The sequence below is a fragment of the Tursiops truncatus genome, chromosome 11 (genome assembly GCF_011762595.2).
Source record: "Tursiops truncatus isolate mTurTru1 chromosome 11, mTurTru1.mat.Y, whole genome shotgun sequence".
In the NCBI taxonomy this organism is placed as follows: domain Eukaryota; kingdom Metazoa; phylum Chordata; class Mammalia; order Artiodactyla; family Delphinidae; genus Tursiops; species Tursiops truncatus.
The window spans coordinates 92,459,844-92,482,831 of NC_047044.1; the positions used below are offsets into that span (position 1 = coordinate 92,459,844).

Genomic DNA, 22,988 nt, shown 5'->3' on the forward strand with positions numbered 1-22,988 from the left:
CCCTGCTCTGTCCTGCCATCAGAGTTAGCTGTGTGGAACACACGTTGGATCAAATCAGATCACGTGACTGCAATCTAACTTTGCTGCAAGATAAGATCATGCGTGTGAGGCCCATCACACACTGGCCCTGCCCAACTTTCAAGCCTGGGCCCTCCTCGCACCTGCCCCCAACCCCCAGGGCGCTGGGCACATTCTCATCTCTGACGCTTTGCTCAAGCTCTGTTCTTCAACCTGAGTACCCGCCCTGCCCCTGTGTTGCAGTGATCGAGAGAATGTGCTAGCGCCAGACAGCTTAAGTGCAAACCCTCTCTAAGTCTTCACTTCCTCAAATGAGGATGATACCAGGTGACACTTCATGGAGTCACTAGGAGGAGCAAAGAAATAATACCTGTAAAGCTCTTAACCCAGGGCCTGGCGCATAGCAAGAGCTTAGCAAGTGATACCCATGGTGTTGTTGCTGCTGCTTTCCAGCCCTTCTCGCCCTGGAGAAACGCTGCTTCACCTCCATAGCCAGTCCAAACGTCAATTTCTCAGTGAAGCCTTCCGCATCCATCTATCCCACCCTAGGCAGTATGAGTAATCCCTGCCCACGAGCCAGGAGGCTCTGCACATGCCTCTAGGATGGCATGGGCCACGCCGTCTCACCTTTGGCTGTACTGTATCCATCTCCTCTGGGTATCACTCACTCCCTAAGGACAAGATGGGCATATTCAAGCACCCAGTGCCTGGACCTTGTAGGTGCTCAGTGTTTCCTGAATGAGTTGGGTTGACCAGAGGGTCAAACGATTTTTTCCCCAGAGTTCTGTATACCAAAAGATCGTCCCGTGATGCCACTCACCACCTAAATGCAGTCCATAAAAGACAATAAAAAGGAAAAAAGATATATTCAGAGCATTAACCGCAAGCTATGTCACTTAGTTGTATGACTTTTGCTTCTCTGAGCCTCGATTTTCTCATCTGTAAGATGGAGATAATGCCTTTCCCACCTCACTAGAGTGGATGAGGATCTAATAAGGGTAACGTAGGGGAAAACATCTTGCAGATTACGAATCCGTCCATCCAGTGCCTGACACGACCTGTACCCTTATTCAATGACAAGAATTGGAGGGTACAAAAATGAATTTCTTAAAGGACCTGGATTATTAACCAACAGTCATAAAGTGTGGGTGTGGGTGGGAAAGGGAAGAATTAACTCCCAAAACAAATACCAAAAATCCACAATGGGACTTCACCAGGAACACTGGGCTTGTTTGAAGTCAGCTTTGTCACTCTGGAGGACCCTGAGCAAGTTCTTCATCTTCGTGAGCCTCAGTTTCTTCACTTCTAAAATGAAGCGAGGGCTTCCCTGGTGGTGCAGTGGTTGAGAGTGCGCCTGCCGATGCAGGTGACACGGGTTCATGCCCCGGTCTGGGAAGATCCCACATGCCGCGGCGCGGCTGGGCCCGTGAGCCATGGCCGCTGAGCCTGCGCATCCGGAGCCTGTGCTCCGCAACGGGATAGGCCACAATAGTGAGAGGCCCACGTACCGCAAAAAAAAAAAAAAAAAAAAGTGAATGGAAGATTGAAAATGTACTATGAATACATTAATCTCCCTGCCCTCTCAAAAAAAAAAAAAATCAGTCATCTTCTGTCTCTAGGAACTCACTTTTACAGACATAAAGAAGTCGAAACTTAAGTGATGGTGGATGGTAAGGCTGCATAGCACTCTGTTCAAGCACACAGACGTTGGCATCTGAGGCTGAGTTTAAATGTTGGCCCTACTACGTGTCAGGCCTACGCATACTGTGTCACCTCTCTAAAGCTCAGTTTCCTTCTCTGCAAAACAAATACAATAAGAGTACATGCTTCGTAAAGTTTTTATGAGAATAAAACAAGATGGCGCGGCAAAGCACAGTGCCTAGCACACAGTAAGTGCTCAGTAAATGTTAAAAGGAAACTAAGGGTTAAGCAATCCTAGTAATGGCCTTGTTGATCAATGAATGAGCAAGCAGTTGAATGCCTGTCTGATAGACCTGTTGGCAGCCAAGAGAGGCCCGGGGCACCATGATGACACAGAATCTAGATGGTGCATGGGCAGGACAGCGTACAAAGCCGCAGAAATGCCTGTCCCCCGTGCTGAAAGGGAGCCCGGGGCTCAGTGGTGAGCATGCTCTTTGGCAATGCAGCTTAAACACTCAGGAAGCCCAGTCTGGGAAGTCTTCCTACCACCCGGAGAGCTAGCCTCTATCACACTCCATGGACTTGTCATTTGCTGTGAAACACTCAGCTCTCTCAGCCCCAAGCTTTATTTACCAAACTTCCCAGGGCCTTCTGCCCTTCTTCATTATTTTTTATTATTTTTTTATTTTTTATTTTTTTGGCCACACCGCGGGGCATGCGGGATCTTAGTTCCCCGACAAAGGATCGAACCCGTGTCCCCTGCAGTGGAAGCACCAAGTCTTAACCACTGGACTGCCAGGGAAGTCCCTCTACCCTTCTTGACTCACTCTCTATCATTTCTCTCAGGCCTCTTCCAGGCCAGTTTTAAGCACCTGAAATTTGCAGAGTGTCCTAGTTGGGTTTATCAGGTTTTTATCATATGCCTTTTGAATGCTCACATAGGTGAACTGTCAAGACCGGTAAGAGAGAGGGAATAATAGTGCCTGGCGAAATGCAGGGGACACGGGTTTGAGCCCTGGTCCGGGAAGATCCCACATGCCGCAGAGCAACTAAGCCCGTGCGCCATAACTACTGAGCCTGTGTGCCACAACTACTGAAGCCCGCGTGCCTAGAGCCCATGCTCCGCAACAAGAGAAGCCACCGCAATGAGAAGCCCGTGCACCACGATGAAGAGCAGACCCCGCTCGCCGCAAGTAGAGAAAGCCCGCACGCAGCAATGAAGACCCAATGCAGCCAAAAAGAAATAATAAATAAATAAATAAATTTAGTAAAAAAAAATAGTGCCTGGCGAGGCCGGAAGTGCCAAGACCAGCTCTCACCAGGTCTCATCATGAGGGACCCTCCCGGGGAAGGATTGACAGGCAATCAGCATCTGCAATGCTGGTGAACCAGCACCTGCTGGTGGGAAGGCTTCCAGGAGCTCAAGCCCCTTGCCTGATGCCCCGTCTACCTTCTCCCTGCCTTTTCTTGACTCCCCTTTCCCAGCAACTATGTCAAGGCCCTCAAAGTGCTCTCTGCCCTGAGGGTCCAGGTCAGAGTGTTCAGTCTGATCCAACCACACCCCCTGTGTCTAGTGACAACTGTGCATCACTTAACCTCTCTTTGTCCCCCACTTAGTCACTCGCCCCATGCTGAGAGCTCAGCAGTGAACCATAGGGAGGCCATCACTTTATTTCACATAGTTATGCAATTTCATGATAATGATAACAATGGGTATGCCTTCTCGCGTGCTTTATGTATATCTATTATAACAGCCCTGGGTTTCTTTAGAAAAATGGTTAGTATTCCCAATTTAGAGATGAGGAAACAGGCTCAGAGAAGGAAGTACTGTGTCTGGAATAGGAAGTTGCCAATCAAGACTTGAACCCATGTCCCTCTGGCTGAGGACAAAGCCCCTGCTCTTCTGCCCATGCCAGCTCCCCAGCGAGGACCTGCTAGAGCAAGGGACACCCCTCACCCGCACTGCTTCCCAGTCCCGCCATGATGGGCGCCCCCCAAGCATCCCTGGTAAATTTCTATATCCTAAAGTAGCTACCCAAAGGGTATAATTAGGCAATATAATCGTTTTTCTTTAAGGTATGTAACATACGAGACACAGATAAATCATTTATTGCAGTGCACGGAATTTCAGGATAATGATATCAATTTTGTCCTCTCCTTCCTCCTTCTGACGGATAAAGCTTGTTCGACTTTCAAAGGTTTAGACTGAGGCTCACCCCCTGCATGAATTTCCTCTGACTACTCGCTGATCTGCCCTTCTGCTAAAGTACTTCACCTGCCAGGAAGATGCGATTTCAGTACTTACATCTTTGATGTTTTTACTCAAATATCATCTTCTCAGTAAGAAATTTTCTGGTCACTATTCTAAAATTTCAATTTCTCTTCAGCACTTCCTATCTTTCGCCACTGCTTTATTTTTCTCCTAAGCACTTACACTATCCAGCATGCTATATATCCTTACTTATTTCTCTTAGTTATTTCCTGCCTCCTTAGTAGAGCATAAGCCTCCTGATGGCAGGCACTTATTATGATTTTTTTTCACAGCTACATTCTCCAGAGAATGCCAAGGTTGAATGCTTCGCATGTTTTGTTTCCAGTTGACTTCAGCTGAGTTAGTTCTTTCTTTTCTTTTTTAAGATTTTTTCGAAGTGGACCATTTTCAAAGTCTTTATTGAATTTGTTACAATATTGCTTCTGTTTTATGTTTTTGTTTTTTGGCCTGAGGCATGTGTGATCTCAGCTCCCCGACCAGGGATCGAACCCTCACCTCCTGCATTGGAAGGCAAAGTCTTAACCACTGGACCGCCAGGGAAGTCCCAGTTCTTTCTCTTTAAATAACTATAAAGCCCCCAAAGAGAGCAAATAGGTCTTATAAATCTTCTAAATGCCCACAACACTATGGGAGATGCCGGGCGCACAGAAGTTATTTTAAAACCCACTTGCCTGATAATTGAGTAGCAAATTAAGTAAAAGTGGGGGCATAAGACGAGGATCTTTTCATCATTGTGAATTTACCTCTGTTGGGAAGAGTTTAATCCCCACCGCAGTGGGTAGAGGTGGGGTGTTTTATGGTAAAAAATGATTTCTCCTTTATTCCCCAAGATTAACTGCTAGCAACCCTTTGTTCCTTCTCAAACTAGTTTTCTCTCCTCCCATCCTTGGAAGACCATTGGGTCCCTTCTGTACCTGTCACTCTGACAGCTCCCTAATGTCAAGAGTAGTATTCAGCAAATTGTACAAATTCTTCTACCTGACAGGTCCGGGTAGGGTGCATTTTCCCCAGATAATAGCAGGAGGGACTGGCTCAGAGGGCAGAGAGGTTTTGCCCCAGCCTTGCCTTCACAAGCCAGGAGGTCTGCATGTGCACAGGCTGTGCCAGGGAGGGTGTGGATGTCCACGGCCATCTAGCCCGCTATGTGTCTGTGTGCGCACATGCGTGGCAAGCCAGCTCTGCCTGATTCACTGCCCTCCCGAGATAGGCTGGCCCGTGGGAGAGCACCAGGGTGTTGCAATCCTGTGGGAGGGACCAGCCTTGACCCTATGAGAATTCCCAAGGTGCCGAGTCAGAAGACTAGCTCCATCCGCCACCACCCAAATCAGGTCACCGGTGGCTGTGTGCAGACAATGAAATCATCTCTTCTTCTGGTTTGGGTAGTTACTATTTTAAGCATGTTGAATGGCCAGGATGAACCTGAGGGGAAGGTAGCTGCAAAGACCAAGCCCAAGCATAAGTTTCCTATTCGCCAGAGGAGAGGTGTGTTTGGGTGTGTACGGAGGGCTGTTATTCCCTCATAGTTTTAAAGTTTTGCAATGCTTTAAAGGAAGAGAAAGAAGAAATCTTCAGCTCTGTCCAGGCTCAGCCCTCATAGCAATTATTTCTTCTGTTGCCGAGGGTAGGGAGGTTGATGAACAAGAGGGAGAAAAAGAAGGAAGGAGAGCAGAATGGGGAAAAAGTAAGCTTTAGTGGAACAGGATGTACTTAAAATTCTCCCTGTCTGTTATCCATCCGAAAACTGGCCTCTTCATGGGTGTGGGAGGCCCCTGCGACTTCATACATGTTTATAATGTTGGGCAGGTTTGCGGAACACCAGTCTAACATTGTATTTTGAATGAAGCTAGATGAAATGTATTCCTAGTCCGTGAGAAAGATCTTAATTTTTTTTTCTTTTTTGATATAATATGGTGTGGAGAGGTGATGCGGGCTTAAGTGTCACAGAGAATCACAGGGCGTGAAGCTGATGTCAGTCTGAATAGGAACCGGGTGACCCCAACCAGACTGGGGCTCCCTGGAAAAGATTCAGTCATTCACTCTAGCCTGAGGTCCTCAGATCTTGGAGCCCCCAGGAGCAGGGTGTGGCTCCAGGATCCTCCCCTGCCCCTGCCCGGTCCTCTGCCTACTACATTTCCCAATGGCTTTTTGATGACCTGAATCTCTCCATCCAGATTAGCCCAGTGCAAAATATCTGTCCGTCCACCAAAGGTTTCCAAGGGTCAGAGCTTTCTAGGATCAGAATGCAGAATTCATGAGTCCAAACCTAGTATTCTGTTTCCTCTAATCTCCCAATCATTTTGAAGAAGTTTCTGTGTCTGAACCTTAAAATTATTTGCTATTTTCTAAATAAAATAAGGGCCTAGTTGAACTTCACTAGCCCACTTGAATTCTGTAGGTACAACTTCTTTACAGACCTGACTGGGCTTTGGTTTCCTCGTTTGTAAAATAAGAATATTGAACTAAGGGTGTTCTTCCAACACAAAAATTCAAAACATTCAAAAAAAGATTCAACCAAAACACACTCAATATCATTCCTTCAATCCCATAGCCTTTTTTTTTTTTCTGAGTCCTGCTAACTGTCTGTTCCTCTGCCTTACTTCTTGTTTTGAGATCTTTTTCTCGATTCCAAAGGTATCAACACTGTTTCGTCTTTTAAGCTTCTCATTGCTAGACTATTAGAGCTATCTTCTTAGGGATCTCCTTGGTTTCGATTTTTTTTATGTTAAGTGATATCACATGTTGCTGGTGAGAAAAACTAGCTTCAAAAAACATTTCATACCTGACCCGGAACCTGTGTATGGTTCCTAACTCTTCCAGGCCCACCCCCTCCTTCAACCCCATCATCACCTGTTCCAGCACAATATGGCCCTATAGGTCCAGTCTGCTTTTTTCTTATCCAGCCCTTCATCCTTCTCAGAGATTCCCACCCCCTTGCCTTAACGGTAACATTTCCATATGGCTTCCACTTCTCTCAAAACCATCCTTTGTCCGTCCTTCCTCCAAACCTTGGCCTGGCTACACTGCCAGGAGGCCAACACCCATTCATTCCCTTTAGTGCTCCTTTCATACCCTTTTCTTTGCCATTTTGATAACATACTCCGTGTCATTCTGTACCGGCTTCATGTTTATTTACTGACCTTCTCTCTAAAGAAAAGTACAAGACCACGCCTGCCATTTCTTCTGTACGAGTTAAATGTTGAAATGTCACAGACCCTACTTCCTCTCTGGTGTGCAATGCAGTATGTGGCATATAGGTGCTCAATATTGTTGTTGGATGACTGTTAATAATGAAAGAACCTAGCTGATCTTGAACTTGCAACTAATTCAACAGCAATCGGACTCGCTGCATCCCACTAACTACACGTGCCCCGTTGCAGTGACGGTACTTATCCAGGGTTAGGAGTATGGGCGAGGCTCACGGGCAGAGCCCAGGGCTTGGCTGCAAAGGCCAGGATGAAGAAGGTTGAGCTCTCGGCACGTTCTGCCGATGGCTTTTTCTTCAACTGTGACCTCTCTTGGTTTTTCTTCTTATCTCTGCAAATTAGAGTAAGATGACAAGGCCAAGAAATGCTATGATGAAAGACTCTCCACAGAGGTATCATTTTGTTTTTAAGTATGATACTCTCTGTAGAGTCAACCAGTAAAGCAGTTTATATGTGATGATAAGGATTCCAAGATGTTTGCTCCTGTTTCCTGAGCAAACTTCACTTATAAACTGAAGAACAAGAGACTTCGGTCTCTCTCTCCTAATACCACCCCCATTACTGGCAAAAATGCCCAAAATGGGGATCCTGGAAGCTTATGGCCTTCTCTCCTTTATTTGCAGCTAATAAAGGATGAAAAGGCACTTTCCGAAAGCTGGTTTTGAAGGCTGAGAAATTCAACCCTTTCCTCTGCAGTCTCTTTGGATTCAACAGTCTCCTTGATGCCATAAAGAAAGCTTCCCGCGCATCCTCCGGAAATACCACTTCTCGCGATAAGACTGCAGAGTTAGACTGTGACTTTCAGCTTTGGGGCTTCCATCGGAGGACTGTGTGACCCCCTCAGGACTGACTGCAGAGCTCCAGGAGCAAGCAAACTGTCACCATTGGAAAAAATGGCACTGTCAGGTCACAGTATTGTTTGCACTGCCTCGAGTGCTCTGTGAAAACAGGCAGAAGAAGGGTGTAAATCCACGCTTCTCTAGACTTACACAGGCTTGTCCTCCGAGGCCGAGAGAGGTTGTTGTCAAACGTGCCAGCGGGTATGCACAAGAAAATAACCTTGAGGGGAAGCGGCTTGTATTTTCTTGTAATAGAAAAAGCGCCATCTTGCTACAAGTTCTGGGAAGAGTAGCTGCACTTTCGATTGTTTGACAAAATGAGCTTCCGGCCCTGGATCCTGGGCATATCACTTTGAAACCTCCAGCTCTTTTTTCCATCACTTAGGGCCTGCCAGCTCAAGATTCTGCACCTCCAAGAGCAGGGTCATGAACCTGGAAGGAATCTCCTCCATCAGGTTCAGCTACAGACTTAAATCCATCCACCGAATGAAAGGGCAGTGGCGGGTTCACACACTTACAGCCAAAGTCATTCTGGTGGAACAACTAATTTGTAACCTGAAGTCTTTTTTCCAGCGTAGAGGAGGTAAGTTCCAACTTTTCAGTCTATATCACTCTTCTCCTTCCTTTCACTTTATTGCTATGAGACCTATAGGCATTATTATTTTTATTAATAAAATGAATTTGAGAATTTCTTGAAATCACAGAAGGCCTCATGGGGTAACCTGGAACAGAACTTCTAGAGGTTCTGGAGTCAGATGGACCAGGTTTTATCTGATTTCCAGCTTCAGGGTCTTGGGCAAGGCATTCAGCCTCTCTGAGCCTCAGTTTCCTCATGTGTAAAATGGGGATAACACCACCTAGCTGGTTGGGTTGTTAGTAACAGTAAATGTGATAAATAGAAGTCAATTGCTTGGCACATAGGCACACAATAAATGATAGATTTAATCCAATGTAATAGGGAAGAACAACTCTGGCTCCAAATAGGATCTGTTTCTTTTACTCTAACCTTCGTATCCCATGGCTTTTGCTTAGAGTTAAGAATGTTGCCTTAGCCTGAAATGTACAGGATAGCCCATTCTCAAGGCTCTGACCTTTAAGGGGATAACACTTTTCCATAGAGATTCAAAGTTGCAGAACAGAGAATAACATTTGTTTTGTTGGAGGTTTACAGGAACATCATGACCTGACCTACATGGACAGCTGTAAGAACAAAGGATTCTGACACCAAGAAGTTTGTAACAACCAAGCACGCCCCTCCCTCACCTGGTCTTTAATAACGCTTTGCTGAAACCCTTCAGGGAGTTCAGGGTTTTGGGGGGCATGAGCCACTGGTCTTCTTGCATGGTCCTGCAGTAAACCTTTCTCTGCTCCAAACTCCGACGTTTCCGTTTGTTAGGCCTCACTGCATCAGGCACATGAACTTGTGTTGGGTAACACCCGTGCATCAATATTAGAGGAATAGATGCCATAGCATGGGAGGGAGAAAACTCATAGATGGAAAACAGTTTATTCCTGAGGCATTTTCTCTAGCTTAGGTCACCAAAGGATTAGAATTAACACGTGCATGAGGGTAGAATTAAGCATAACAGACAGATGAAAAGAAAGGCAGAGATCAAGTCAACAGAAAGGTACATTCTCAATGAAATTACACAGGTGGAATCCAAGGACAAGGGCTGGGCTTTTGAGCCTTTGTCACTGCTGAGGAGTCCTAGGCTGGGATCCTCTCTCCAGCAGGGACGGGAGTTCTGATAGAAGAAAGGGCATTTCCCTTCTTTCTGGACAGAGCTGCTAAAACCAGAGAGGTAAGTGAACCAAAATGCCATCGCTCCTGAGCAGGTGTATGACTCTTGGAAAAGCCTAGAAATAGAAGGTGGAGAATCTTTATAATCCAGAAGTTTGTGCAGAATGCAATGATTAAAGGCCTAGCATTTGGGGGCAAGGTAGGCTACTTGTAACACCAGGCTCTCTGGAATCTTTTAAAAATAACAGTGAATACAACCAATTACAAGAACAAAATAACCTTTGCCACCAAAAATGCCAAATAAAAACCTATCCAATTCTGAAGCATGAAATACACCAAGTTTGTAGCTAAAAGCCAGAATGAAGTATAGACATTTTCTGAACCACATACTGAACTTAGACTAACTTACTCATTTTCCTAAGCCTGAAGCCAATTCTAAGTGGGTTTAAGTATAAAAAATTTAAAGATCTACATTCCAGTGAGCCAGGACAGAGTCAATTTTATAAAACTGAATCAGATACTAATTGGAATATCAAAATATGCTTAGACTCAAACGTAAAACAAACAATAGCTTGAGACTTCAACTCCAATTAGATTAAAACAAAGGAAATAAAGAATTCACAATTAGCCAGTAGTGATGATGATGGTGATCATGATAATGATATTGTTACCAAACCAAACTTGGGTCCACCTGCACACGCACAGTAAAGCCAATCTACTGACCCTGGGTTGTGGTGAAAGAAAGTGTATCGTTTATTGCAGGCACCAAGCAAGGAGTCCAGACAGCTGGTGCTTAAAAGAGCCAAACTCCCCAAAGGCTCTCAGAGAAAGGTTTATAAAGGCAGAGTGAGGGAGGGGGTTTGTGCAGTGTGTGATCAGTCTGTGGACATTCTTCTGATCGGTTGGTGGTGGCATAAATGGGGCTCAGAATCATCAATCTTCTGGTTCCAACCCATCTGGGGTCTACATGCAGCATACAGTTAACTTCTTCCACCTGGTAGGGGTTTCAGTATCTGCAAAACAGCTCAAAGGACATGGCTCAGAATGTTATCTATACTCCTTGAGGAAGAACTAAAGGTTCTCGATGTTGTTTAATGGCTAAACTATTATTATTTTGTCTTGCTTGACTGTTTTCTTTTCTTTCTGCATTTTCTCACTCCTCTGATTAAATTTATTCTTTGACTAAAGTTTTTCTACAGACAAAAGGCAGGCAGATGGCAGTCATTGGTGGGAGCCTATTCTCAGATATAGTACTATACTTCCTGGTACTTGATTCCCAGAGTAATGACATATCTCTGTACCCAGGGTGCACTGATCCTGACTTCACTCTTCAATGATCTCAGTACCTTCTAATTGCATAATCTACCCCCTGACTGGTGTGGGCTTTGAAAAATGTGTTAGACTTCAGATCACAGGGGAAGATTAGGTCCCTCATGGGGAAATAGAAGATGGCTAATTAACTTTTTCTTTTTATCTCTTTGAGTATTTATTTTATTATTTTTTAACATAATTTTTATTTTATATTGAAGTATGGTTGATTTACAATGTTGTGTTAGTTTCAGGTGTACAGCAAAGGGATTCAGTTATACATATACATGTATCCATTCTTCTTCAGATTCTTTTCCCATATAGGTCATTATAGTAATATTGAGTAGAGTTCCCTGTGCTATACAGTAGGTCCTTGTTGATTATCTAAATATTTTACATATAGTAGTGTGTATATGTTAATTCACGTTTTCAACTGAGTATTGTGTTATTAGCATATTGGCCAGAGACTGTGCTTCTGTGTGTGTGTGTGTGATCAGTATGTAGGCATTGTTACATGTGCACATGGGGTTTTTTTGTTTTGTTTTGTTTTTAACATCTTTATTGGAGTATAATTGCTTTACAATGGTGTGTTAGTTTCTGCTTTATAACAAAGTGAATCAGTTATACATATACATATGTTCCCATATCTCTTCCCTCTTGCGACACATGTTTTAATAATATAAATTAACAGGGAATTCTCTGGTGGTGCAGGGGTTAGGACTCTGTGCTTTCACTGTGAAGGGCCCAAGCTACACAGACAGGCCAAATCATCATCATAATAAACAACTTAAATGTACTCATTTTGTTGGAATGTGTTCTTCAGATTCTGTGAACACTTAGAGAGAAATAAAAATATGGACTTCACCAGTGGGGCCAGAGCAGAGTGAGTTATTTGTTTTGCTAAAAATTACTGGACAGGTAAAAGGGAATGCAAATCACATGTCCAGAGTGACACAGACACAGGGGCTCGGGGACGGTCTTTACATGGAAGGAAAGGAAGGCTTGGGAAAGTGGGGAAGTGGACAGACACGTACACCAGGAGCAGGGATTTGGCAGGTCTTCCCAGAGACAGCGAAGATGTTGGCTGAGGCCAATAAAGGTATTTTATTCCCTGCAGCCAGGAGTTGGACAATAGCTCTGACTTTCAGAGATGTGACAAACCACGATGACTTGGCCACAAGGCCTCCGTTTTCCATGCAGATTTACTCACCTGAGAAACACGGGACTTCCCAGCCCTGGTGAAAGAACAAACCAGGTGAGGCCCGAGAGAATGAGCTGCTGATTCAGAAGCTGAAGGAAGGAAGGACTGGGCAGTTTCCGGCTCCTTCTTCCGCATTCCAGCCTCGGTTCCCTGCTGCCCTGAGTAAGACTCCAGGCGCCCGGGCTGCCCTGCAGGCGCGCCTGGGAAACTCCTTGATGGGGCTGGATCAGATCTGTTCAGAGGCCTGCAGGCACAACCCCTTCTCAGTTTTCTCTTCAGCAGCACAGTCTGAGGTGTGGCTTCCCCGTGGACCACAGATTTTAAACGTCAGCCCACCTGGGAATGAGCGCTTCAAGTTCATCTGGCCCCTGCACTGAAGAATTGAACTTGGGTTCTGTTCCTCCCGTCTCATTCCTCTTCCGCTTGTCCTCCTTGCCCCCGTGGCTGCGAGCGGTTTTTCCATTTCATCTTGCAGACATGTGAGGCCTCTCACTCCCCCGCCCCACTCTCCCACACATCTGGAAGAGCCATGTTCACATCTGGAGGCCATCCTCATCTGGGAGATTTCTTTCGACATTCTTTTCTTTGAAACTCAATCCATGTAACCTCTTGTTCAAAGGGCCTCTGAACTACTGGAATCATTTGCAGAGTCTCAGGAAGAAGTCTTCAGGTTCAGCCCTACGTGGTGGAATTTATGAGTCAAACCAAACCCAACATGGTGCTTCTGACTGCTTTTTTTCCTCCATAATTACTTTTCTGAGCTTTGTGTTGAAAAGGGCTGGAAATCTAGTCTAGGTCACATGCAGAAGGAAGGTGGGAATCACAAGGGTAAGTCCAGTTCGTAGCTCTGTGACCTTGAACAAGATAGTCATTTCCTCATAGATAAAATTGGGGGTCCTTGTTTCCCATGGGATTAATAACCCCGCTTTGTTAACTCCCAGGATTCTGTGAGGACGAGTTGGGATCATGAATCTGAGAGTGCGTCGCCATGGGAACCTGGGTAAGGTCACGGCGGATGGGGAAAGGGAGGGCTCCCATCAGGAGAGATGGTTTGTGCATTTGCACACCCCCTTCTCCGTAACTCCATGGAATACCCCAAGGCTATGGCTCTGTGATGCTCTGCTGAGCAGGAAAGGGTAGACTTCTCTGGAACTCGAGTCCCGCTGTGAGCCATGTACCCTCATTCTAACCAAATTGACAGTAGAGTATCTGATCAGAGTCTCAAACTTAATGTGTATTCAAATAACCCAGCCATTTGGACAAAATGCAGATTCTGGTTCCCACGTCTGGGGTTCGGTTGAGGTTTGCATTCCTAACACGCTCCCAGGGGATGCCTATGCTGCCAGTCTCCAGATCGTATTCTGAGTGACGTGGTACTGCGGAGGTGGATCCCTAACCCTCAAATTCAACCTCTGCTCACAAATGAATCTGTCGCTTTTGCAGTGGCAGGCAGAGTCAGTGGCAGGTGAGGTCTGAAGGGAAATGAACTCCACATTCCTGAAATGCACAAAGACCTGTTCAGCTCGACTTGGATCCGCTCCGGCACGGAAGGGAGGAGCCATGTGGCCTCTTGAATGTGAAGGGAAAACCAACTACTTTACCCCACTCCCTGCCTTCGAATACTTCCCCCGCTGAGTCAGGTTCACGTCCAGTGGAGAGAATGCCACAGCTATGGATGGCTGCCTTTGACCTTCAGCAAGTTGCCCAACTCCCAGCCAGGCTGCCACAAGGAGAAACACCAGAGCTCCTTCAGCTGGGCACTTCCAGCCAGACTCTATTGCCCCTGAGCTACGTTGCCTGGCAACGAGAGGGCAGGAGAAAAGCAGGGATGTAGGTTGATAAGAGGGCAGGGAGGGAATCACGGTACCTGGAGAGACAGGGCTGAAGCCATCTGAGGGCTTCTAGTCACACAGACACCCACACCCAGCACGTGGAATGTTAATTAGCCTCAGAGGGAGGGCACCCTGGGTGTGAATCTAGAAAGCAGGAGACCAGAAGTTTACAAACACTCATTCTTTCCATTTTATTATTTTAAAGATATTAATAATAAAAGAAAAAGGGGGAAAAAATCCTACTTCTTAGATGAGTTAGCAAGGCAGGAGGAAAAAACGGAAAAACTGCTTATAAAAACCAAGGAAACCATTAAAGGGTATGGGGGGTGTGGGGAGAAGCTGGTAGAAGTCCCATCCTAAAAACTAAACCACGGCTTTAAAAGGGGCCATAAAATAGTTTATAGGAAGGTCTAAAAAGCTGCACTGAGATGCCGTCCAGGCGTAGGCTTGTAGCAGCTCCCAGGCAAGGAGGGGCTGCAATTCCACGAGGCCCACCCACTGCCCCCCAACGCGCTGCCCATCAGCGCATCGCTGGGCAGGAGCTACCAAGCCAGAGAGAGGGTGCTGGATGGCCAGGGCGGCAGCTAGAGCGGCAGGAGGGTTTTTGATTCCAGTCACAGGTACGGAGCTTCAGTTTCCTCCCAGGTTGAAAGCCTTACTTCAGACCCGTTAAGTCGTGGATGGCTATAACCATCCCTGCTCTGGTCCTCCGGCCTCCTGCCTTCCCACACTCAGAGTCCGCTTCACATTGCAATAAGGATGAGCCCCCTAGAACACAGATGGAATCATGCTGCTTAAAACTTTTCAACATTCCGTTGCCAACAAAGGAAATTCCAATCTACTTAGCATGGGCATTCGATGCTTTCCACTGCCTTACCCTGGTCTACTTTTCCAGAGTCATCTCCGTCTTCTCCTACCAGCCCCCAACGACCCTCCAGTCCAGGCACTTAAACCATATACCATTCTCCCCAAAGCCATGAACGTTTTGCTCTTCCATGCCTTTGCGTGTTGCCGTAATTCCTCATTTGGCTTATCGTCCAAAGAGGCCCTATTTACCCTTTTTAAAATACATAGAAATAAAATTTTAAATTTGCAAAGGAATACGGGCACACAATTTAATTTCTTCAGGTGCAGAAGACTTAAAATGTAAAGAAAAATCTCTTGCCCCCCTCTTCCCCCTGCCCATGACCTCTCCCTCAATTTAAACCCTTTCACTCTTTTTAAAATTGTATCTCCTCATGGTACATTCATTTCTCTAGGAGCTCTTTCTGGATTTCTAGAAAGTTTTTTCTTTTTTTTCTTTTTTTAATAATATTTATTTTTTTATTTTTGGCTGTGTGGGTCTTTGTTTCTGTGCGAGGGCTTTCTCTAGCTGCGGCGAGCGGGGGCCACTCTTCATAGCGGTGCACGGGCCTCTCACTATCGCGGCCTCTCTTGCTGCGGAGCACAGGCTCCAGACGTGCAGGCTCAGTAGTTGTGGCTCACGGGCCTAGTTGCTCCGCGGCATGTGGGATCTTCCCAGACCAGGGCTCGAACCCGTGTCCCCTGCATTGGCAGGTAGATTCTCAACCACTGTGCCACCGGGGAAGCCCTAGAAAATTATTTCTTAATTTAGCAATTTTGCATAGCTTTTTTTTTTTTTTTTTGCATTCTGGCTCCATTAAATGCATGTTTAGCACACATGAAACATGCTAAAATTTTTATTTTCCTGGTGGAAACCATAAATCACTTTAAGTTACAAGAAGAAACAATGTAAGATAAAAATTAAGAGTTCAGGCTCTGAAGTTAGTCTAACTGGGTCCAGATCACTAACTTCAGCTGACTTAACTTTCTGTGCTTATGATGTCTTTATAAATGGCAGAAGATACACATTCATGTTTCCTTCAGCTATAAAATCTGTACTGATCTCTCCTTAGACCTGCAGCAAAACTGTCATTATGCATTTCTCATCACTCCTATCCAGGGTTGCACGTACTGCTTCCAGAATCCTATGTCTCCTCCTGGCTTGCTTTAGTCCCTCATTTTTTTGTGGGAGTGTGTCCTCAAAGGACTTCCTTCAAAAGATGTGTGGAATTAAGCTTTTTCAACACTTCACTGTCTGAAAATGTCTCTTCTTCTGCCTTCAAAATTCACAATTTTTTGCTGGACATAGAAGTCCATTGAAAAGTAGTTTTCCTTCATGATTTGAAGTATTTCATTACAGTCTATCATCTAGAGTTGCTTTTTCAAGCCTTTGGTGCCCATTTATTTGTGGGTTATCATTATTTTTTCTTCATTCCTCTCTCTCTGGAAAGATTTAAGATCTCTCTTTTAATATTAGTGTTCTGAATTTTTAAATGTTGCATTTGCTGTCTTTTATTCATTATGGTGGAGAGTAGGTGAACACTTCTTTCTTAACTTTTGTATCCTTACACTATGGGAAATTCTCTTGTAATATTTTTCTGTAATTCCTTCTCACTTTTTTTTTTTTTTTTTTTTTTTTTGCGATACGCAAGCCTCTCACTGTTGTGGCCTCTCCCATTGTGGAGCACAGGCTCCGGACGCGCAGGCTCAGCGGCCATGGCTCACGGGCCCAGCCGCTCTGCGGCATGTGGAATCTTCCCGGACCGGGGCACGAACCCGTGTCCCCTGCCTCGGCAGGCGGACTCTCAACCACTGCACCACCAGTGAAGCCCCACTTTTTTTTTTTTTTTAAATCTCCTATCAGCTGGATGTTGAGCCCCTGGGTTATTCTAAATGTTTTTATTGTTGTTGTTGATCATTTTATACTCTTTGTCTTTTAATTTTCTCTATTTTATCTTCCAGCTTTTTAATTAGCCTTTTCATAGCCTCTTCTTCTTGTTTAATTGACATGGTGTCTTCATAAATGTCTCTGTGGATACAAATTAGTTTCTCTCAAGCTCCTTATTTACCCTGAATTATCTCTTGTATTCCTGTGAGATTATTTCTCTATTCCATGACGTTTCTTTTTCATGTATCACAATTCCCTCAAGTAAGTAGTCACTGGTGGGAATTATTACAGCTGACTGTGAACTCAGTGTGCCACTGTGGACTACTGGGCTCCGTTTCAGGGTGAATAGAAATGGATCCCAGATGTGGCATTATTGCCCACACTAAAAACAGGTTGTTTGATTTCTTTAGACAAGAACGAAACTGTGTTGAACCCAAGTTCATGTGCCCTACTCACAGTAAGGCCAAACAAATGGAAACATCACAGTTTGGAGCAGAGAAAGGTTTATTCCAAAGACCAAGCAGGGAGAACAGGCAGGTCATGCTCAAAAGACCCAAACTCCCTGCTGGTTTTCAGAGGAGAGTTTTTAAAAGCAAAATTTGGGGTGAGGGCTGTGCAGTGCATGACTTTCTTCTGATTGGTTAGTGGTGAGGTAACAAGGCAGTGCTCCAGGAATCTTGTGCTCAGCCTGAAGTTACCTGGGTGAGGACCTTAGTTCCTATAGAAGAACTCAAAGATTTGTATCAGATTGTTATGTATCAATATATCCCTCGAGGAGGAGCGATCTCCTTGCTTGGTGCCCTGTAATAAGTGCTACACTTTCCTTCGCCATAGCCCTGTGTCAGCGGATTGGCTTTGCTGCACATCGGATGAGTGGACCCAGGTTCCATGTGGTGACCGTCCTACTTCTTATAATCCACACATCACATAATTGCGTATCTTCTGAAGACTCTCTCCATGTTCTCTACATTATTGGAAGTTTATACCAGTTTTTATTCCTTTGCTGTCATGTCATGGGGCTCAGAAAGTAAAGAAAATAAATATGTTCCAGGAAACCAAAAACAAAAATGACAATTCTAGAAGTTTCCAGAGAGAAGGTATAGATCCCCTGAAAAGAAATGGGAATTCTTAATATCTATAATAAATGTTAGCCAAGAAAATAACTTTTTCAGCATTGAAAGACAAGAACCTTCAACCTAGAATTTTAACGCCAATTAAACTGTTTAAAATTTGGGACTAAATTAATGATATATCAGGCATACATAAAACTTCTCTTAATATTCTCTTGGAAGAAGTACTCCACTAAGAAGAGACTTAATACAAGAGGACACTATGAGACTTAGGTTAATTAAGAATAAACAAATAAACACCATATAAATTTTTATTTTTTTCTAAAAAAAAGAAGCAAAAAAAATGAAAGTTAAGATATGGAGCAGAGAAATAGAATTGAAAAAAACTTACGGAGTGTTTTTATAAAACATAGATAAGCAGGGGATCCATACCTAGATACATTATAGTGAATTTAAAAAGTGCTAAATTGTATGTGGAATCTAAAAAAAACAAGAAATGATACAAATGAACTTATTTACAAAACAGAAAGGGACTCACAGACATAGAAAACAAACTTATGGTTACCAAAGGGGAAAAGGGGGGGGAGGGATAAATTAGGACTTTGGGATTAAAATAGACTCTCTACTATATATAAAATAGATAAACAACAAGGACCTACCGTATACCATAGGGAACTATACTCAGTGTCTTGTAATAACCTATAATGTAAAAGAATCTAAAAAAGAATAGATATACATGTATATGTATAACTGAATCACTTTGCTATATACCTGAAACTAGCACAACATTGTAAATCAACTATATTTCAATAAAAAATTTTTTTAAAAAGAATGTGAAAAAATACAATTTAATACAATGGCATGTTACATGACTTAACTAAAAACTAATTAAAAATTTAAAAATAAACAAATAGCCCTTAAAAAATAAAATAAAGAGACGAGTTGGCAAAGAATAAATTTAAAACTTGCATAGATATATAACCGTTACAGAAGTTAAAACGTCAGTCACTTTATGAGGCTAATAATATATATAACCTTGATTCCAAAACTGGATAAGAACAGCACAAATTATAGTATCTACATATGTAGATAATTATATATCTAACACATACAAGAAACTCTTGCAAATCAACATGAAAAAGATAAGAAACCCAAAAGAAAAATGAGCAAAACTTGCAATACACAATTTAGAGGATGGATGCCAAGGATGAGATGAGATATGCATTTCTAGGAAGGCCTAGAAATCAGCAAAACGCAAACTTTTAAACATCAATGTACTACTTTATACACTTACGCGATATACAAAGATTAGAAAGCTGAGTAATACCAAGTGATGGAGAAGACTCGGGGAAATAGACTTGTCTGTGCATTTCGGGAGCAGCATTAAACAGGCACAACCAGTCTGGAAAGCAACCAAGTATTATTTAGTGAAGATGAAGTATTCATATACCTTATGCCCAGCAATTCCCCCATGCTGGGTATGTGCCCGGGGAGGCTCTTGCAGAAGTTGTAGGAACACAGGTCCAAGGGTACTTGTCCTATCCTTAGAGACTGTCCTATGTGAGTCAGTGATTGGCAGCTGGGGGGAGTGGGAAATGAGGGAGGGGGCAGAAGAGAAATAGGAATGATAATCAGGGATAAAAGGGAAAGGTAACCAAGGTAAAACCAGACTGTGACCTTGCACAGCCTGTTAATGAACTGAGGAATGTGTTCAACTCTGCATCTGAGGATCCTATCATGGGTCAAGGGACTTGCGGTAGAAAAATAAATGAGTAGCTGCCACCTGACTTCTTCATTTGCTTTGACCAAATAGGTGAGCTGTGCAATGGACGTGACCTACCCTTGCCTTGACCTTCCAACAGTCTCCCTCCCCCCATCCATTCAGCTGGCCTCACCCTCTACAAACAAACCCCTCCCCAGGCCTCAGTAATCTCCAGGCTTTGGGTTTCCCACCCAAATCTCATTTCCTTCCTTAGAACATTTGTGGAATGGGTTGCTCAACCCCTGAGGAACCCTGCCCACTTCACCTGGAGTCACATCAGAGCAGTGTCCCCATTTGTCCCCCGCACTCACCAGAACCTCGCTGCAGCCATATCATGGGGTCTCGGACCCTGGTGCGGAAGAAGCCCTAAGGAACTAGATGGAGGACAGATCCTGTGTTTTCTGGGGAAAATAAGTTGTTTTCGCAGAAATTACTTCTGCAGCTTCCTAGGCAATCAACTTGAGCACCTGGATACAGAAGCCCCACCTTTCACAGATAAGGATCAGAACGGACTTGTTGAAGTGACGCAGTAACACAGAAAGGCAGCACAAAGGTGAACTCTAAGAGCTGGAGAAGTTACAAGAGACAGAGTTGCTTATGGGACCGTTTCTTGCCCAGATGCCGGCATCAGACTTCTCTTTCAGAGCAAATCCTCAGTTATGTTTCCCCTAGGTTCCTATTCTATGGCTCTTGCCTCACCTGGTTTCCCGGCAGACACATACTGCCCCATCGTTCCATCTCCTGCAACCCACCTGGTGTGGGCACCCTCAATCTGGGACTTCACCAGACGTCAGACCACAAAATGACCCTAAATCCTTTTCCGATTGTGTGTCCTCAGCTACCAAATAAGCTGGCCAGTCAGCAGTCCTCATGAAGCTTCTCCAGTGGGCAAAGCAGCACCCTGAGCCCTTAACAAGGAAAACTATAGAAATAGAAGTTATGGGCACTGCCCTTAAAAAAATGTGAATTAGTGCCTGCGGGGCACCCGTGAAATGTGAGCCATTATCCTCAGCACTTGCATACATTTTCCTTCATTTATCTTCACAATGACCCCAGAAGTTGAAGCCCCATTTTCTCTGTTTTCCAGACAAGTAAACGGAACCTCTCTGAGGCTGAGGAATGTGTCTCAAATAACAGCTGGTGAGTGACAAGTCCAGGACTTCTGACTCCAAGCCCAGGCATTTTTCACAGCACCAGAGTTGCATTAAAGAGAATCCATCCTACTTGCAAATACAGAGCGCTGTGACCCGAAATAGACTCAGAACATTTGCAAAAGAGCTTGTCAACAAGAACAAGTGCATGAAAAATGAACCCCAAGCTTGTGTGTTCTGGTCTCTCTGGATGACAGGGGTTCAGCAGTGAAAGATTCGGAAAGGGGGTTCAACCTTTGAAATCTAGTTTGAAAGGGGGCTATAGATTGGCAGGGAAGAGAAAATGAAGTTGGAATAAGCACCTTCCCTTAAGGTTACTTAGACACTCCTACTGCTATGAAATGAATTTTCCAGTCTGTCTCCCTGAGTAACTGGAATCACGCTGAAACGTGGCAGGGTGAATTTAGGTCAAGAGCACAGAGATACTTCTGGTGACGAGGTGGTTAAATACCAAACCATTTCATTAAAGGAAGTGGTGAAATGTAGACTTTTTTTTCCCCTCGGATGATTCTGGCTTACTCCGTTTGGAGACAGGAGCTAGGATACATGAGCTCTGGAAACCTCATCTGAAAATGGCAATCCTGAAACTATAAGATAACTTTATTACAGTGGCATAAAAAGGGTTCAGGGTGAGCCACACGATAAACTATTACTCAAGCCCAGACCCTCCCAGAGAGCTGGTGCGGGAGCTTCTCACCCTTCCTCCCTGGTTCCCAAACTCCAACAAGCATGAACTAGAAAGGGCCTGAGTCACCGGGTCACGTGACTGAAAGTGCACACGGTGCCTCTCCACTGTTGGCAGGGCCACATGAAACCAAAGTAGCCAGTGCCCTGCGAGCCAGGGAGTACCAGACGCTTACAGGTTCATGTCACGAAACACCCCGGGGCTGCCATCCAGCCATCGGAGCTTTAGAGAAAAACCATCCTTGGAAATATTTCATCCCAAGGCACACTGGCCTGGCTGCAAGACCAGTCTAGTCAGTCACGTACTTTACTGTCGTTCACATTTGGGGTCTGCTGGACCCCGCAGGCCCGGGGTTGCTGGGGAGAGCTCAGCATCACTCCCCGTTGCAGCGTCATTCACTGTTTTTCACAGAAGAGGACGTTTCCAGTCCTACCTGTTCGGGTGTGTGTTGGTCAGTGAGTTGATTTAGTCGTGTAGTTAGTTGGTTAACTGATGGGTTAGTTGGTTAACTGATGGGTTAGTTTGTTCATTTTGCAAAGGGCACAAACCACCTCCAAGAAAATGATGTTGTTCCACAGACTCGTTCATGACTTCACTGCCCCTGTGGGAAATCAGAAAGGTCTTGAACAGGAAGTCCACCTGAAGAACATTTTCTCCTGCTCTGTGATTTCTGTTTTGCCACGAATGATGGACTCGGAGACAATTTAGGTTTAGTCAGACCTTAGGAATCCTCTAGCCCAATCTCGTTTTCCAGGAAAAGAAGCCCAACCCAGGAGAGATGGAGGAACTCGCCCAGGTCACACATCTGGCCAGTGCCCTTCACCTGGGAGTGGACCAGCCCACATCCAAGGTGAAGGAGGAGGAAAGAGGCCATTTCCCGCTTGTGTTTCAAGTAACACCGTACCCTTCACCTGTCCGTGTCCCAAACACCACCACCATCACCAGACACACACACCTACGTTGCCTGCCCTCCTGCTTCTAAGAAATCACTGAGTCTTTCATTTCCAGGAGATTTTAAATATATAGGCACCATCGTTTCCTTCCAGCAGAAATGGCACCATCGTTTCCTTCCTGGCCACAGAGGGAGGGGCCGTCCTCAGCAAAGCTCAGGCTGGGTGGCAGGTTTTGTGTCATTTACCTTTTTTTTTTTTCATTCTTGCCTCCCAATTCCCAGAACCCACCTCCTCAGCACTCAAGTGGATCAGCTGGGTGTAGACAATGAGGGTGGTTGAAAGAGCCGGGGTTTTCAAATCAAAAGGCCTAGACACTAGTATCAGCTGCATGGCCTCACTCAAGACATTTAATGATTGGCATTTTAAACTGGCAACAGCAAGGCCATGGTGCCGTGAGAATGCAATGACATCATATCTTGGGAAAGCCCTTTTGAAATGGTTATGAGAGGGAGTGTAAGGGATTTTCATCACTACCTCCAAGCTGTCCCCAGCCTGATCACGCGAGTAGAGTTCACAGCCCAGCTGGGCTGGGCCAGAGGCTGGGCTGGGGATTGGGAATGTGGTCTCTCCCACCTGTGTAC

At 44.8% G+C, this 22,988-nt stretch overlaps 1 long non-coding RNA gene across 2 annotated transcripts; it reads right to left on the bottom strand.

The window, feature by feature from the left end:
* Positions 1-9,470: 9,470 nt before the first annotated feature.
* Positions 9,471-22,741, bottom strand: LOC109550330 (uncharacterized). Of its 2 annotated transcripts, XR_012324520.1 has the most exons (4): positions 19,930-22,741; positions 18,248-19,435; positions 12,233-17,894; positions 9,471-9,830 (listed from the first exon to the last, which is right to left on the bottom strand). It is a non-coding gene; the product is annotated as an uncharacterized lncRNA (long non-coding RNA). The 2 variants fall into 2 exon arrangements; XR_002176835.3 differs by lacking the exon at positions 9,471-9,830 and having other exon boundaries at positions 14,232-17,894; positions 19,307-19,435; positions 19,930-22,044.
* Between the last annotated feature and the right edge of the window lie 247 nt (positions 22,742-22,988).